The sequence below is a fragment of the Zonotrichia albicollis genome, chromosome 1, assembly GCF_047830755.1.
Source record: "Zonotrichia albicollis isolate bZonAlb1 chromosome 1, bZonAlb1.hap1, whole genome shotgun sequence".
Lineage (NCBI taxonomy): Eukaryota > Metazoa > Chordata > Aves > Passeriformes > Passerellidae > Zonotrichia > Zonotrichia albicollis.
Genome location: NC_133819.1, coordinates 36,247,236 through 36,266,602, shown reverse-complemented (window position 1 = coordinate 36,266,602; position 19,367 = coordinate 36,247,236). Strand labels below are relative to the sequence as shown.

At 37.0% G+C, this 19,367-nt stretch overlaps 1 protein-coding gene across 9 annotated transcripts in view; it reads left to right on the top strand.

The window, feature by feature from the left end:
• The window catches only part of TBC1D5 (TBC1 domain family member 5), a 315,747-nt gene that overhangs the window by 138,594 nt on the left and 157,786 nt on the right, over window positions 1-19,367 (top strand). The gene's annotated exons all lie outside the window — the stretch shown is intronic.

The window sequence follows — 19,367 nt, the reverse complement described above, 5'->3', positions numbered from 1 at the left end:
AACGCATATAACTGATTCTTGAAGTTAGTCCCAATTTTCATTTTCATTTCATGCACAATAATTTTTAAAAGGCTATATATACAGGATAATAAGAGAACACCTTTCTCACTAAACATGAGTGCTAAAATGGGGGGACAGAGAGAAATGTGGATAGCCTTTCTGCTTTTGCCTATCTTTTTTCAGTCAACAAAATAGCAAACTAGCTCAAATCTAAGCAATACTGGATAAGGACCATCACGTTTCACAGGCATGTGTGCCAGCTTGTGTTTAAATCTTATTTTGTTTAAGTGAACTATCAGTGGGTTTTGTTTCTGACTATTTTAAGCTTGAGATTTATATGGATGTACATAGACACACTCTGTGACAAGATTGAACACTTCTGTCAGATCTAGAATGTCTTTTAGGTATTCATAAGTATCTTTGTTCAGTTTCTTCATCATCTTACATGTTTAGTTCATTACATCAGTAGTCATGTGACTATAGCATTTCAACCACACCACAGATGACACAAAAGGATATAGCAAATGAGATTTACTTTCACCATTTGTGACAGCCACACAAGGCTGTGATGCAATTTGTGCTCCTTGGCTTGATCTTCTTGAAAAGGGAAGTGGGACTTGGGGTGTTTGTTTTGCATCTGTGTGCTTACCTTTTAGAAGGTGTCATATACAAAAGAAGCAATGAAATTAATTCTTGTAACTGTCATAGGAGGAGCAGCCAGATTATGTGTTCTCATACAAAAAAGAATTTGAAGCTGGTAAAATGATAGGACTTGTTCATACAAGAGGTTTGTAGCAGGGCCAGGAACATCATTCAAGTTGCAGGACACTGCATCAGTGATGATACCATCTTTCAGCTCTTTGTTTCAGACAGTTTTTGTGAGGCAGGTAGCTAATTAACTAGGAAAGTGTAACTTCAGTACAGAAAAAACACACACACAACTTTTTCATGTTTTATATACAAACTTAAATAAGCATATATCATCTCAGAAATTTCAGCTAAAAGTATTTTTGGTAATGGAAGTGAAAACTATTTCAAAAGATGTAATCATTGTCACCTTTTCAGTATTTTGAGTAATTAAATAAAATTAAAATGTTTTGAATATATTTAACTATTCCTGAACCTTTGATAAATGGTGTCTCAGTACAGATATATTTGGGTATTACTATTAAAACATGATTTGGCTGAAAATCTAAGAAATACTACTCCACCTTAATGAACTGATTGTTAAAGTTGATTTATTTATGCTTATTTATTTCATAGTTTTGTATCTTAGTATTGCCTACTAAGGTCCTATCTTAAGTAGAGGGAAAATACTTCACGCAAGAATTTTTCAAAGCAAACACAACAGTGCTATGGTTTACTTGACATGGTGGTGTTCAGTCAAATTTGGGCTGAGTGATAAAGGTGTTTTACACCTTTAGTAATAAATTCTAAATACCTTATTTCTGTACAAATAGCTGGCAGTTAAATCTTTTGCTTGGATACTAAAGTGATGCACAATAATCCATGAACTCTGGTATAGGAAGACTATGCTCAAACTTTTGAACAAATCCCATCCAGTTTAGTGCAACTGGGACCATATAATCAAAATATTAGCAAGTAGCGTGTATGATAAATTTCTCCACCAAAATTTTGATATCCCATTACAAATTATTGTTCTTGATCTTCCTAAAAGTTAAAAGGCATAAGCTTCATCCAGATAAAGCTTTTATGGTGGTGATAATTCTTTTCTTCTGAGAAATTTGATTTGTAATGGAATCAATGATTTAACCTTAGGAAAAATGAACTGTATAGTGTTTTCAGTACTAAGTACAATTAAAGGGATAGATCACATAATACATGTGAAAATATGTTTGCAATGATCTGATAATGTTGTGAGTTTCATTATAAAGAGGTGCTTTTTTTTAACACATTAGTTGTAATTTTGGAATATGCCAATGTTTGTTTTGTTACATACAATTTGAAATATTTAAAGGGTGGAACAATGAAACATAAATCTGTCTATTATTGGGCATTTCTACTTTGCACACAGATGAATTCTCATCAAATTTGATTTGCTGACTGGTGGCCAGAACAGATGTTATCTTAATGGAGGAGAGAAGCATATGGAGCCACAGGGCCACCTCCAAACTTCTGTGACCCAATACTGTTTCATTGTTTATTGAAGTATGAAAGAAAATACTTCTCTGCAAAAGTCTACAAAGCTCCATTCTGAATTATTACAGCTAGGTCACCACAACATTATTGCCTTACTAAGAGGAAGACTTTATTGACAGAAAAAGTGTAGATTAATTGTTGCTATTCTAAAAAAAAAAAGGACAAAGAAAATTAAACTAAAAGTACCCCAGGCAGATGAGCTTGTGTCTTTTGCTTATTTGAATTTGAAAGAAAGAAGAGCTGTAAATTAGAGCTTACACTGTTGAAAACTCTAGTTCTGTTCTGGGATTCTTGAGACAATAACATAATGAATAATAAGTGAAAAATTCTGTTTGAAAAGTTATGGAATTGACTTTTTTTGCAGAATTAAATTTAATATATTTTATAATTGTTTATTTATTATGAACATATAACAGTTTTAGTTGTGGCATTTGTATGAACTAAAGTTATACCCTTGTAACTGTGACATTAGAAAAACTACTTGTTCAAGTGAAGATTTTTAGGTTTTTTAGAGAAACTGGTTTGTAATGTATGCCTGTCAGAGGCAAACTTCTGATTTGGAAAATACCATGTAAACACAGGACTAAATGCTCCTTTTCACTTTTAAAAAAGAGCATATAAAGCCTGATTTAATTCTGGACATGAAAAATATCCCGAGGACTTTTTGTCTTGGAATTAATGTTATATTTGTATATAATGTATATCCAGTCCTCTGGATATTACAAATTCAGGAAGATATATGCAGATTATCTGTGATTTCCAAGATACTTACTCATATCTGTCATATTCAGTTCGAGATTCTTATGGAAAAATGAGCCTGCAGTTTGAATTTGCATTGCTTAGCTAAAGATAGTTTTATTTTTCTGCATATCACTCTGCTCCATGCTAAAGCTATAGCTCAGAGCAGCAATTTGGAAACTTTTGAACACATTTAATTGATAATAATTGCATTAAAACAATACTGAATATTAAGATAGGAAGTGGCGCATTTGAAAATCATGTAGCAAATTATGTGTACAATGCTATTTTTTTATTAGCCTAGGATAAGGAGCAACTTACATTGACTCCTACAGCATGGATGCTTACTATCACCATTTCTGGCTTGCCACCTAGAAATAGCCATTAATGGCACAATACAGGCTACTGCAGTGAAGTTTGTACACAGCATAATTATTCCCTCTTTACATCTTTACTTTGACCATCAAGTGATTTACTGCTTATAAATTGTCACCACTTAGCATTAAAGATGATGAGTCAGTTTGGGGACCTTTAAGTTACTTTAGCAATCATTTCTCAGTTGCTGTGAAGTCTCTGTCTGGTTTCAGTTTTGATGAAGTTAAGGCAAAGAACAATTTCAGGGCTTTGAATTGAGTCGGGTTGTTTTTCTTTTACAAACCATATGCCAGTGCTCCAAAGGCCTGTCTTGTGGCTGGTTAAAACAAAATAAGAACATCTATAAAAGGTCCCACTCTGAGTAATGTGTACTAATTTCAGGGAAAAATTCTTTTCATTTGGTGTTTATGAATTACACTTTTAAAACTTTGCCTAGAGGTAGGGAGGAGTGTTTCAAAAATCAGATGTTAAAGTAAAATGGCTATAAAAACATGTGATCTTCCATTTTACTGTATTTCTTCTTCTGAATAAGTAATGCTCTAATAAAAATTAAAGAGCAAGTTGCATTTCGAAGATCAGGTCATCGTAATTCATTGACATTAGGCCACATAACTGAATAATGTCTTACTTCAGTGAAATACATCAAATGAGATCAACAATTATGACTCATAAACATGCCTCGCAGGCATAAAACAGCAGGGAATTAGCATGTGAGGCTGATAAATATGCATGTAAATAAGCTCCCAAAGGAATAACATGGGTTTGATTGATAGGTTTAGAATTGGAACATATGTAAACCCCTTTATTCCTCATTCTGGTGTAGCTAAGTAAAGATGCGTTTTACTTGTTAAAAGTTTCAATAACTTTGTAAATCTTAATGCCACATCTGCTTTTGTGTGTGCAGGCACGTGTGAGTGTCACTTGAGAGATTGATTGAATTGTCTGCAGGGTAGATGCCCTCACACTAAGGCTGACGTGTTTGCGTATGGATATTGGAGCGCTTGTGTATGTGCGTGCCCATGTGTACGTGGATTTGGGCACTGTGGGGTAGGGGGTGTTGAGCAAAAGAGTATTTTGGGGGCTGTTTTACTCACAATTTGCAGATTTTAAAGTTTGGTTCTCAAATAGAAAACTGACTTGTGAGTTTTGGTATATGCACCAGTACATTTATTTTTGCAAATACATCCTGCATTGAAGGTAATTACTATTTATATTTCAGAAAGTCCCACAAGTGCTGCTACATTTAAGAGTCTGGCAGTGATTCTTTACAAACTTCCAATTTTTTGGCATCTTGCAGCTTGAGCTCTTATCTACAACTTCAAAGTATCTATCACAGCAGTATCTCTCTGTTGATCCACACAAGTGTTTATGCTGTGCAGAGATTTACACCCCTGTTGTTAGAAAAGTATAACATACATTGTGTTTATAAAACATTAATACTTCGCTTTGCCAAATACAGACCAATTGGTTGCCATTGTCATGTGGCCTGGTGTACATCTGCTTTATTACTATTCCCTGCTATTAGGCAATAAAAACTTTTCCAACTGATGCACACTTACCCATGTTGCATCAAGCTGTAATTATGCTAAAGTGATCTTAGACCAGTGGCAGGCAAGATGCAAAACCATTTTCAAATAGTGTGATGTGTGTATTGACTGTAGATTTTGGTTCTGGGTGGTTTATAGCTTAAATAGTAATTCAGAGAAATTGGAGCTGGGGCTCATATCAGAGATCACAGCAGTTCATATGTGAAAACCTCAATTCTGTCATACCTACCTTTGGCTTAGAGATACCTTTCTGTGCAGATAAAGCTTCAGCAAAACAGCTTCCTTCTGTTTAGATTTACGGTGTAGCAGAGAATATATTTCCCAGTTAAGATCAGTAAATTCAGGAGCTACCGCTTAGTTCTGAGAGCCAGCTCTTTTTGCTGCTGAAAAATAAATAAACTTGTAGCACTTAGAGACATCACATCAAATCTCATGTGGCTTCTCATGAAGCAATTTATAGCTACCTTGTATAATTCGTATAGAAATGTTAAACTGATCCCTGCTCCAACAGCATCAACTGCTTAACCCAGAATGTAACAGCCTGTGACACCAAGAAAAAGCAAGCCCTGTGTACAGTCTGGGGGAGGGGACTTTTCATAACAGAGCTGAATAAGCAGATTGCTATCAGGAACTCCGATGGGCCATGTTTCTAGCTGCATAGCACTGTCCTTTTGCACAGAGTATGCCTAGATATCTCTTGAGCCAACAGAAATACAAAATAAACCACTTTTTTTTTTATCCTAACAATGTGCCTTTTTTTTACACTTGGGGCCATGACAGGCTGTCACTCAGTTGCAGCTCCCCACAAGAAATGTCCTTGAATGGTTCAAGAGAAGCCAGAAAATTGTTGTTAAGTATTTTTTTTCATTCACCTCTAGAATTTTCCACATTTTCTCCAACATGTGTGAAGCCACTGGGAAATATGGTTAAATGAGTTAAGCAGACATCACCCATCTGTGCATCTCGGGGAAAATAAAAACAGTGCTGTCCCTCCGAGAGCTTTCTTGGTACATAACCAAAATCAGAAGAACAACCACACTCTAAAGCTAAACCTAGGCAAGGCTGTTGCAGGAAAAAAAAGGGTGAGCACTTTGAAGAAGCTGCTTCTTCTGGTTTACCCCAGTCTCGCCACTGTGTGGCCTTTGCAAAATGTAAGGTGACCCTAAAACCTGTTCTGCTCCCAAAGGCCTGAAGGCTACTGGACAGCCGAGAAAACATGACTGCACATCATATTTGCTTCAGACAGTGCTGAAAACCTGGCATTCAGTCTCTGAATTTCAGTCCTCTCACAAGCCAAAACAATCACGTTGCAGCCTCCCCTGTTTGTATAAATGTTTTATAATTTTAGATAGAAGGCATCACAAGAACCCTACTTTTGCTGAAGTCTTGATTTACCCTTTAATATTGTTCACTGCAGCTCTTTCTACTACTCAAGTGATTTGTAATTTGTATCTCTCAAACAGTTCCCACTTGGATTTCTCATGCACTGAAAAGTCAGATGCCTGACATTACTGTGTAAAGTTAAGTGCTTGGGGTTAATGAGTGGCATTAAATTTTATGAGGTCATGTCCAGTAGATGTTAAAAGAAGCTTAAGGGAACTTTATCACTGATAGAAATTAACGGTTGGCACAAAAGAATGCCTGAGGGAGTTCAGTTCTAAGCAAAAATAAAATCGGTGGTACAAAAACTAAAATGTAGAGCGATTGTGATTAATGTAAACATTTTTGTTAGGTAATTGGTTACTTGTTGCAGTAAAAGAAATAAGACCCCACAGTTTGAAAATATATTATTGTATTTAGAAAGCAATTAATGTTTCTAGTCAAATAAAAAAAATCTACATCACCTACAATATTTATATTCTTTCAGTAAACATATAACCTTTGGGGCTATATTTATCAAATAGTCAAGCCTCCACTTATTTACATGAGTTTTTTCTTTGGGCAAAATATGTTTTCCCTAGTGGAGTATGTTATTTTGTTTCATTAAACCTTTATTTCTACTCACATGCATTGCTTATATTACAGACCAAATGAGTAAATTCTGTGTACTTAAGTCATCTAAGGTTTGTGGGTTTTGGGTGACTGATGGATGACATGAAAATTCTGTTTCAAAAAGAAAATGGCTACATTAACTTATGGATAGATTTGTTTTGCATAATTATGTGGGGAACCATTCAGTAATTACACCAGTATTCACATGCTGCAATTTTCGCCGTCTTTATTCACTGTCATTCCAGTGGCAGGAAATGGAAACCTTGTTCAGACGTAGACATTCTTTCTTGCTCTGTCTTGCAACCTGCAGTCACAGCATAGAGTGTTTTTTCCATAAGGCCTGTACCTGAGTAAGACAGCTATTGTATGGAATTTCCCTCCCACAGTGTGCATGAAAATTCAGCACCTCCTCCAGGTCTCTAGCAGCAGGCTTTGGATGTGCCCAATGACCTGGTGCAGAGCTTTCCTTTCACGCCACTTGAGCTCTGTGCTGTCTGGATGCAGTGTTGGGGGGCATGGTGTGAAGCCTGCTGGGAATGCAGAGCTCTGGTATGGAAGAGCCAAAGTGTCTGGTTCGAACTTTTTTCTCCTCTCCAGCTTGACAGAGAGGTACCATGCTTGTCATAAAGCAAATCACGGCCATAAATTTGCTTTTAAGGTGAAATGGAAGGAAAGGGGGAAATATTTTCAAATTTGTAGACCCTTGTGATTGTTCTGTTGATCTCCAGAAGGTTATTTTTGAGTTTTAATATGAATTACATATGTGGAATGCCTTCGTACATTTTCCTTAGGTGGTGTTTGGTCAAAAAATGCAAAATCAAAAAGCTGAATCTCTCCAATGCTCTCCAATGGCATTTTTGTCATGCACACAGACTGTTTTCTTCTTGGCTAAAAGATTTTTTTGTTTTAGAGAACTGAGGTAACTGATGGGAAGAACTGACTACTACTAAATAATTTTTCTTACTGTTGTGTAAATTAAATCATCAAACTTTTGGAAAACTTGACTATCATTGTTAGGCACAAAAAAAATCTAGTCATACTTGTCTTATTTGCATTTTAGAAGTCTCATATTTCTTATGTCTTCAAGTACTTTGTACTTTCATCCTTAGTACCATTCTGAAGTGCCACTAGGGATTGACACTATTCATCCTCCACACAGGAGGGCAAGGGTGGGGAACAGAAATCTGTCCCGTGATGGATTACATACTTTTTAGCAAAAATGTTTTGTGGAGAGTTTTTTTTCCTCAATATCTACAACAAAGTGATAGTTGTTTGACAAAGCACCTTGCACTGTAGTAAACAGAAATGTTTTGTCATTCTTGCTGTCAATTTGATATATTTTTATATTCTGATGTAGCTGTGGACTTTCATCTCTTAGACATCTAGAGTTTACTGCTAGTGCATATATACCTTTGCTCTTCAAATTTTTCTAGATCTGTCATTCACAACATGCATCTGCTTTTGCACCAGCAAAGTGCACAGTTGGTACTCTCCAAATTGCCTAAAGGTTGATTTACAAGAATTTTGATTAAAAATCTAGTGTTTTCATTATGCTTTGGCATATTTCAGTTTGGCAGTTTAAAAGCTCTAGCTCAGTACTTCTTTTATACTGTTTGGTGACATGTTTTTTCTTTGGAGAAATTTATAGAAAATGTAGGGTACTGCTCCATTTAGGTTCTCTCAGTTATGGGGCTTCTGGATGCACAATGTATTCCAAGAATTAACAGCCTTAATTAGACAGCCTCAGTGGTAGTCCTGGGCTTTCTGGCTTCATCTTGTAAAACGAAGCTATCCATTGTCCCTTCCTGATGCGTGTTACTCCTGTATTGTTAATTTGATTAGGATAAGGGCTGTTCCATCAGCAGCAGTAACACCCTTCAAGGGTTGAGTATTTGAGTCTTTGTGACAGTGTTGGTTATCTTCAGGTTTTGGGGTTTTTTCTCAGATGCCTTGCCAGGTTATCAGCTACTAATACTGCTGTAAGGTGAAGGGAACATGATTTTTTAAAAATTGTTTTTAACCGTGTGTTTCTGAATTGTGCTACCTCTAGACTCTGCAGCTATTGGAACAGGTCTTAAGTTTTGCCCAGATAACTTTAAATGTGTTACTTAGTTACATTATTAAAAATATGTTTACTAAATAGATGTGAGCAGGATCCTATTTCTAACTGATTTAATCTATTATTCTGCAGTTTATGTTAATATAAATCCAAAGTAGCTTTTTGGACCAACAGATCTCTCTGCTTCCAGCAGTACTAAGAGGAGTTGAGGTATGGAAGGAGGAGGCTGCAGCTGGAAGGAATTGGCAGAGCTGAGCTGGGGTGACAGTGATGTTGTGGGAGCCCAAGAGCCTCTCCCTCACCCTGGACATTTTAGAGTCTGGCAGCTTCCCACATTCCTTCATGTGAGACTTTCTTCACCTCTTACTGTGTGCCTTTAAAACTGTAGCATTTAAAGAAAGCCCAGGCACTGCCCAGTCTTGCATCTCAGTGACAGCTTCCTTCCTTGAAGCTTCTTGTCTGTTCCCTCTTCCTTGGAGCCAAACCCCTCAGTTCTGCTGCCGCCTCTCGGGGGTAGTGCCAGCCCTTCCACTGGGTGCCAAGGAGCTCCTCTGCCTTTTAGCTTCTCATGTGCCCAAATGTCTGTGTTTCCATTTATTCTTTTATTCATTTATTACCCCAAAATTCTTTTTATTCTTTCTGGTTGCCTCCTAACCATAAATGCTGCCTGTTTTCCCACCCCAGACAAGCAAGTAGCCAATTACACACATGTCACCACAGCAGCCACATGAATGCTTTGATTTCAGGCTGTCCCTCTTTGCATGCATGTGCTGGGTGAAGGAAAGTTGTATGATTTTCATGGTGCTCATAAACACATTTGCACTCCAGAAAGAAGGTCCAGGAGAGCTTTCATTTTGCTTTCAGGAGCCTTTCACATCCATCAGCAATGCTGTAAGTCATCAGCCTGCTGCAGTAGTGTCCTTTGATAAGAAACAGCAAAGAAGTAAAGCTCTTTTTAACTCGGGGTCCTGGTTATCATGAGACCATCTCCCCAGCTTTAGGAGGTAAGGCTGCATATCACTGCCATGTGGCTCCCTGGCCAGGCTAGCTTTTCTCCTCATAAACCTGTTATTCTCTCTTGAAAATCAGCTAGCTCTTTGTTGAAAGGGCAGTTGTATTTCAAAAAAAAGAGCACTTAATTCTTTCTTGTTTGTCTTCTACTGTCTTTTAATCTTGGAAAAACAACAGAATGCTAGAAAATTCCTGATTAATCTTTTTTGGGGTTTTTTTTCCTAAGCTCCATAGAATATGGAATATGCATTACTGCTTTTGAATATGAAAATTAGACTATACATCCATATGATTTATTATCCCAAACAGAAGGAATGCAACAATAAGATAGAAATGTGGTTAAAAATAGGGTGTAATTGAAGTTAGTTAAAGGATGATAGTGGCCTTCAAAGATGTAAAGAGATGGTATGTTTTTCTTATTGTCAGTGTAAATGGTCTCTGGAGACCACCTTTTTATAGTGATTGTGCATGTCTAAGATTAAGCAAAGCTGCATGACCAGTGCTATCTCAGGAGGATGCTGAGTCATTAACTCATGTTTATTGCCTTTTGCCATCTTTAGTTTATTGCGATTTATAGCTCAAAGGCCTTTTAGGCTGTTTATAAGTTAAAATTAGCTAAATTCTTCTGGATGCAAGTATAAGTCACTCAGCATTTGTATATCATTAGGGTGTAAATTCCTAGCAATGATGCCAGGCAGCTTCTAAGATTATTTTTTCTTTCTGTGCAAAGCCTAGTTATGCTGCTTGTCCCTAGTTAAACTGGATTACTCTATCCTGTTTTACTAATTTTGCTAATTTGTGATTTTGAAAAGTGTATGTGCTCTTAAAAGAATTTACTCAAGTTAGAGATGAAATTATTTATTAAGTATACAGTTTCTACTTCAGTCAGACTACACCAAAATGTCTGTATCTTATCCTAGAGTCTTTTGAGTCAGACTTGGTGGGATGACCTAGGAATTTGTGTAGGTTACACATAATAAATGATCAGCCAGGCTATGTAGCTGATACAGGCTCTAGCGCTGAGCATATGAACAGAAGTGGACATAATATGCTGTGGACGAAAGACAGGTGCACTGGGAGAAATAACTGAAAAACACTTAGAGGAATCACCTTTTACCTTACCCTGTGGATTTTTTTGTTCTACCAGCCGTATTGCTGCTGGTAGCAAATTCAGTTCAGGCATTACTGGACTAAATGTGTATCGACTTCAGTGGAGTCACATTTGCTTATATAAGCTAGTATTGTATGCTTCCCACTAAATGGGAAGTCAAACTATTTTTCCATGTACATGCATTTTCTGAAGTGTTTAAATCACTGTTTGAATCACAGTTAAACTTCTTTCCTTCCTATCATGCCTAGAGAGATTATATTAAAACACATCTGGATATAAAGTATTTGGGATTTTGGTAACTTGCAATCACCTGGGAATTCTTCGGAAGCGTTCGTATGAATTAGTTCAGCGCCCTTCGAGTAAAATTTCTTACTCTGTGTATTATATTGGTTTTAGTTTAGAGTACAGTGTATGGCTCAGTCTATTTTTGTAAATGCAGAAGCTTCAACAGGAAAAGAAATATTATAAATAAGTCCCTTGAATGTACTTATTGTTGAATTTATTTTAAATTGAGCTGCATGGGACTGCATTTCTTAAACACTGGTGCTACATTCTAATTTCAGAATCAGTCATCTAGACCCTTGTATATATCTTTTCCCATCCACACTTTTTCACACATACATTTTACATTGGGAACGGTGGCATGTTAATTTACAGACTAACCTAATGACAGGGTTGGTGTTTAGATTTGTGAACACTCAGAAGCCGTTTCACTTAAAATGGAAACCCTCTTACTTTCATGTGTCTTGATTTAAAAAGAAGTGCATAGACAAAATTGTTTCAAACAGAGATGTTGCCTGGAGAATACACTGAGTTTACTCATATATGCATATACACATACGCAACTGTGATTTTATAAGCAAAGATCATGGAAGGTGGGTGCCACTTGATTGTCATAAGTCAGCAATCCAAGAGACAGGGTTTGAGCAACATGCAGTACAAGATTTTATCTCCAGAAGTTTTTTTCCTAAATGGAAACCAGTGTGTTTGCCTATCATACTGTTGAAAGAGCTTTCAGCAGGGCTGAAACAGGCTTTGATTTTGCACCTTGGTGCCAGTGTTCCTTACCTACTTCCAAATGTGACCAGCTTTCACTATCACAAGGTTGGCATCTCTGTGTGTTCTATATTGTGCTTTACAATTATGTTCCTTTAATAATGCAAATAAGCTTAAAGGGGAAAAAAGACTGGTAATGCTAAATATATTTTTTCATGGCAATACTGAAGATGAAACAAAATATTTCAGCCTAAGACTTTCTTACTTAAAATGGCAAGTTCATTAGTTCATTTCACAATTCATTTTCTTCATGTATCAGTAATTATCATAGTGTATAGATTTTTATTTCATTTGCAGCAAAATATAGTATTTTAGGGCAGAGCTGATAAAACTAAAATGCTATCAGAAATCTGTGCTGCATGCATTCAAAGTGTGCTTCTAATACTAAATGAACTTGAAGTGAGGGATAGAGAGCCAGGTTTCTACGTAAAAGATTGCTCGCCCAAAAGGTGCGTCGTATTTATTTCAGAAAACCGAACTTGCTCAGAGGGAAACCTTCTCCAACTTTCCGGCCTAATAATTATTTAATAAATATCAGAAGTGCAGTGCACTTAATTCTTTAGCTGAAGGCACAATTTACAGTTGCTCTACGCTGCTCCGAGCGCGCTCCATTTAATCACTTGAAAGGATGACTTGAAAGCCTTGGCTGCGCGGGGGCTGCGCTGTGTAGGACCGGGCGGGGGCTGGGCGGGCCGAGCCCTCGGCGGGGGCTGCGCGGGGCCGGGCGGGAGCTGCGCGGGATCAAGCTGGGGCTGCGCGGGGCCGGGCCGGCCGAGCCCGCGGCGGGGGCTGCGCGGGGCCGGGCGGGCCGAGCCCGCGGCGGGGGCGGCCGATCCCGCCCGGAGCCGGCGGCAGCCGCGGCCGCCGCTTCCCAAACTCTGCAGCGCCCTCTGTTGGCGGCTCGCGGCAGCGCCCGGCTCGCCGCCCGATCCCTCGCCGCAGCTCCGCGACGTTTCACTTCTTAAACATCTACTTTGTGTAGTAAAATCTCGATTTGCCGTATGTTTTCGGGATTAGTTCTCCTTCTATTTTCATTTTTTTTCCCTCCTCCCGCTGCCATTTTGGTCTATCAGCGGACCCAAATCATAAAGCTTCACTCGTCTTAGGCTTTTTGTATTTTGTTTTATTTTTCGTGTGCTGCAGAGATCCTGAAGACATTCCAAACTGCATATTTGGTGCTGTAGAAATACAAATTGACTGCTCTTCTGTAAACCTTTCAGTTGTCAGACTGTTCTCTTTCAAAATAATAGAGGAGCTTGGAATCGTCCATGCTAAAATTAAGAATTTATAACTGTATGGAACAGATGTTTTCATAAACATTTGCTATAATTAATTTCAACTAGGGGATTGAAGGAACAAAGCAGTTTTTCCCTCTTCAAAACTTTATTGCCTTTTCCCCATACAGCGAACTCAGAAATCTTTGCTTTAATATTGTTAATGAAACAAGTTTACTCCTCTGTTTGGTTTTCATTGTGGAAAAGGAAAGCTTAATTTGGACAAGATACGGGTCTTTGAAACACCAGAGAAATACCCTGAATTTCAGACATCGCATATAAAGGCTTAAGATGCAGAGCATAAGTGTTTAAGGTGCTCATTTCTGAGACCATACCTTTGTAGTGTCAGTTGTGAGAGATGCCTACATGTTAGAATAAATTTTATTGAGATCAGTCCAATGAATATCTATCTGTGGAGTAAATAGTACAAAGGAATTTTATGTTTGAAGAGTTGTGAACCTTGCTGTTAGAAAAAGCAAAGGAATCTCATGGTATTATATATAGTTTTAATGCATAGTAAAATGCTTATTGTATGTTGATTACCCCTTTATACTCACAATAAAGGACTGCAATCTGTTAAGCAATTTTTTTTTTGTTGTTTGTATTATATGAAGAACACATTTTGACTAAAATTATTCTTCCATATTTGTATTGTCACTATTTTCGGGGGGGGTATTGTTTGGAATTTATAGTAGTTTAGGGCCAGCATTTTGATAATATTGTGAAGAAGAAAAAATATCCATGCTTTATTGTTCTGGTTTTTACTAGTTTCTATATATTATATTGATATCATTTGAGAAAAAAAAAATGTTTAAAGTTTTAAAAAAAGAACAGCTTAATTGTTTTACACCTGAAAGAACCAGTGCAGCTGCAAGGATTTTTTGAGCAAACTAGAATTCCTGACTGATCTGTCATCTATAAAGTGTGCAAAGAAAAATAGGTAGCTGTCATTAAAATTACATTTCAGCTTTCAATAACCATTTAATGAGTAGCGTAATTATATAAGTATGGTACCTCAAGTACTTCACTCAATAATTAAAAATAATCTCATCTTTAAAGTGAAAGTGCTATAATTATTATTTGACTTAACCAGGACCACTGTTGTGATCTCCAGTGGCACCTCAGATTGTTCAAAGTGGTTTTGAAAGTATAAATTAAAATTGGATAAATCATTAAATTATTAAGCTTTAAATATGCTGAAAATTAATATAGCATGGAATTTTGAAGTCATGTTATAAGAACTGACAGCCTTAGACTGCAACCATAGATTTGTGTTAAAATTTGACTTGTCTCTAATCATAAAACACTACATTAATGATCGAGTGTTTATATCAACTTAAATTTTCACAATGTTAAATAAATTTTGTGTTTTAACAACATTTTAACCTTTGATTAGAATACAAAGAAAGACATTAAGCAGAGTGCAAACAGGTCAGCAGAAGGATCTGTCTCCTTTATGACACTTGTAAGCAGGGAAATGCACAGTTTGGTTACCTGAGTAGGATCACTTTTATCACAAAATCCTAAACTGCCAGCCATAAAACCCTTTGATTTGTGACTCAGGATTGGTAAATTGGTTTGCACTGTATAAATACATGTATGCCCACATTCAGACATACATACGTGCCTGCATACATGCCTGCAGAAATATGGATATATTTAAAGACAATTCCTCAGTATCAAAGTATATTTTCAAAAGAAAAAAAATTAGTTTGATTTTTTTTAAATTAGGTGTGCAGCCATCAAGCAAGGCCATGTCACTCAAGCTTTTTTTCTTCATGGACTTGCAGCTGGTTAGGACAGTATCCCACCCTTTCTCCTTAGAAAGTCCAGTGCTGAATTTTTACATCTCACAGGAAATTGCTGTTTTCAAGACATATTGAGAGAGATGAGAGAGAAATGTCTGATCCCTACATCTTTCTTCACATGCTTTTTTACTCTTGCTGAGCACATGCTTTAGCTCAGTGTTCATTGTGCCTGGAGCATACCCGGAGTGTCTTCCCACCTGTGAATTGAGGCTTTGAAATGCTGTCCAGTTTCTTCTTATTACCTGAAGTGGAAACTCTGTGCTGCACCTTGAAAAAGCTCTTCTGTGAGAAAGTACCTTGTCAGTTGAGTCACCATCCCTGGAGGTATTTAAAATACATCTGGATTTTTTAAAGATGTGGCACCTGGGGACATGGTTTAATGCTGAACTTGGCAATGCTGGGTTAGTGTTAGGCCTCAATGATCTTACAAATCTTTTTCAACCTAAATAGTTCTGTGATTCTATCAGTGTAATAGGCTGTTTAAAAAGAAAAATACCAAAAAATAGTGTGAAAGTTTCAATCAGACTTCTTGTTAAAATTTCTTCACATAGTTTTCAGATAATCTTCAGGAAGTGAAGGCATCTTCCTTATTCTGGGCTCTTCCATTTTATGCTATGCCTATAATCTCAAGTACGTCCTTGACAAGATAACAGTTACTGCAAGTGACAAGCCCATGTGTTCTGGGTGAATCTAGTACCCTAGCAAGAGTACAGTTTGCAAATCCTTCTCCATGCATCTCAGAAGTCTTAAGAAGCTAGCATTTGAAATGTTCTTGTTTAATTAGTTATTGGAAGTGTCAATTTTGAGTTACACAACTTCTCTTGAAACAGCCTTCAGCTGTGTCCAGCAGTGTCAGGTTCCAGCTGCCCAAGTCCCAGCTCCCTTTAGCCCTTAGTGTGTAACAAGAACACACTTCACTGAAGTGAGGCAATTTCAGGAGAAAGTTTTCGTTCTTAGGAGAGGGAGTTGCTACAGTTAAGGAAGGAGCAATCCAGGTAATTTTCAAGCCCTTTGGAAGGATACAGCCTTATTTTATTATTGTAATAAAGCCAGTAACTGCTCTAGTGCTGAAAGCCATACTTACTTTGATACAGGTGCTTGTTACAGTATTGCTCATTTCCCTTCTCTTTCCTCTGAAGGTGTGACAGGATTTATTCTACCTTTTTTCCCTTAGCCTGTGCGTTTGAAGTTAGAAAAGCTTTTCACAAGGTCTATGGCAGGGTTACTAGAGCATCCTCTGTTTCTTTAGCGAAACTCTTCTTCCCATAACTGAGTTTCAGAGGAAATTGAAAATCAGTATAATACTGAATAAATTTTTTAAAGGGGACCAAAAGTTTTGATACTAGCATAATGAATCTTATATTCATAACTGTTTAGTATACATCCCAATTTTACCAAAAATTTGGGTCAATATCAGTTAAGAATATAGAAGTAGTATATCTGTTCTATATCTATATCTAACAGTAGTATATCTGTTCTACTGAGAGTTCACCATATTTTTCAGGAGGAGTAACTGGAACTTTCCTGAGGAGAGGTGATCCAGGGCATGGATTCCCACAGCTTAATGTCATTAGTCAGTGAAGCAGCAGTCTTATTTGTCCTCTTTATCACTAACTATGGAAACTTAATAGGATTTGCTGAAAAGCCTTTTGGATAAAACTAGGTAAAATGTAGGGAGTCTTCTGTTAAGAAAAAGAATACTTCACTCTTTGCTTTATGATTTTTATCACTTTCAATGAATGACATCTTAATTATCTTTCAAGGTGTCATAACAGACATACCCATCTTAAAGGGGATAGAGCAAGGGAGCAATCACAGAAGGGTCTGTTCCTATAAATCCTGGGTTTGAGAGCTGAGTGCACTTAACCCTATCCATTTTTGGTAGCTGCTGCTAATGATATGATGAGGCAGCTCACAAAGAAGTATCCAAACCATAACTTGTATGATTATGAGATTTATTAACAATGGGTATACAATTAAAAATGCAAAAGTATTTTGGCTGTCATTTAAATACAGGACATTATTTTCTTCAGAATAAAGCAAGCTAGAGTTAGAGTAGTTTGTGAAGAACAGCTCAGTGGATGTAGCAGGCCCAGGATCCTGGATCCTACCAACTGCAGGGATCCTGGTGAAAGAACAACTATTATCTTTATTTTCTTTGCAAAGTCCTGTTCACTCTTCAAGCAGGACAAATGGTTTTGTTGAAAGATTATAAAGTCCATGCATTTTTTGAGATAGTCTTAAAGTTCATTCTTCAGAAAGGAGGAAGATTATTTTGCTATTCTTGAAAAGACATACTTTTTCAGTATTTTAACTTAGCATTGTTTATAAGGTGGGGTTTTTTTATAATTTGACTAGTGTGGTAGGTGAATGCTTAGTTTAAGTATAAATGAAGTGCAGTAGTGCCTTTAGGACCCATTTTGATGTGCTGTGTCCCTGTAGCACTTGCCCAGTATCACTGTACCTGGCAATATGGCTTTAACAGAGACTGAGCATAGTTCAGTCATTTCTCTGAATGCTCAGGATCAGATGTGGAGATGGGTAATATATGAAAAAGTGTATTACTGAAAATTGTCCCAATATGGGAGACTATTTTACAAGATATGAGGGGGAAAAAATGAACAGATGGTTATTAATAACGGGAGGGTCGACTTCTGGATGAAATATCTGGTGTTGTTAATTTAGTTAAATTTAGTAAACAAAAAGCAGATTGATTAAGTAGGATTTCCATTTTCAAAATAAATTGAGAGAGCTAATTAGTGAAATCAACTGGACTGAGTGATTTTAAACTAAGATGTAGTAGAGGTTTGGGATTTGTTTTAGACAAAGGTGCAAAAGTTAATAAAAACCCCTGCATTCCAAATTAGATGAGAAAAGGAACACTTGAAAGTTTTATGCCAAAGTGAATGATTAAGTATTTTTAAGGAATGTCTGGAATAAGCAAAGATCCTCAAAGGAACAGAAAAGCAGCTTGATCTGCAAAGAAGGCCACATCCTGGATATCAGAAAGTGAGGGCTTATATCGACAGTCAGCAAAATTACGTTGAATCAGATCATAAGATGAGAATTTAAATGCACAGGAAAATATTACTTAACTATGTAAAGAAGCTTGCTAAGAAAGAAAACTAGAACCATTCTGCAGTATGAATGGACAAATGATACTAAATGTAATCCAGCTCTGGTCTGAAAAGGAAAACATTTACTTTTCAGTAAAAATAGAATTTCAGGCAAAGGCCTGAAAATAAATCAATAACATAGATGGGACTTGGGTAGATATTGTAAATTAGTAGAGCTAAAAATCTGACTTACAGACTTCAAAAATATTGACAAATGCTGCTGCATGGAACAATTTTTAGTACTTTAGTTCATGGCAGATGAGTGGAAATATTATACTTGTACTTAGGTTAACAGGGGAAAGGAAAGGGATAGCAAAACACCTGCATGGTCTGACCATTATCTGTGCAGGGCTTTAAAAAAGTTTTTGAGAAAGAAACAAGAGAGAAAAGCAAAGCAAATGGCTTAACTTTTATTGCAGGTTTTTATGTTAAATGGGACATTGTGGCCAGCTAACCTGTTTTCTTTTCAAAATATACATTCAGGAAATACATTAAGTCTGTGTGGATCTCAGTAAACCATCTGATGCAGTGCCACAGGAGATGCTGCGAAATCAAAGGGATGGGGATTAGTGAAGTATAGTAATTCTAGGACAAATAGGGAAATGCAAATTTTAATGAAAGAATTCTTTTTAGTGAAACTTGGAGTTGAACCAGTCTCATCCTATATTTTCATTTATTGTTTTGCCACAGAATGAGAGCTGATAGACTTTTATTAAGTAAAGTTATTGGAAGGTAATATCTGGTGCCAGTGCAAATAGAGTATTCAGGCGGGACTGGTCCTTTCTGAAGAAAAGAGGACTGCAAACAGCATGACCTTGTGTGAAATACAGTATTGCACTAGCAAGAATTTTTCGTGTAAACTGAAAATTTCTTTTCGTAAATAAAAGATTGAGAGTAAATGTGCAGGCATGTTTGGGTAAGGATGGCTGTGAAACTGCAGGATGGAGTGGCACGAATGTCATCTGTATCGAGTAAGATTTGTTTGATAGAGAGGGAAACCACTGTCCAAATTATCGGCTCTGGACTTTTAGTATGCTTTCCACAGCTCCTGTCCCTCCTTTTCCATGCCTAAGAAGGACTGAGTTAAAGAAAATGGAGAATACGAAGCGTCATTTGGAAA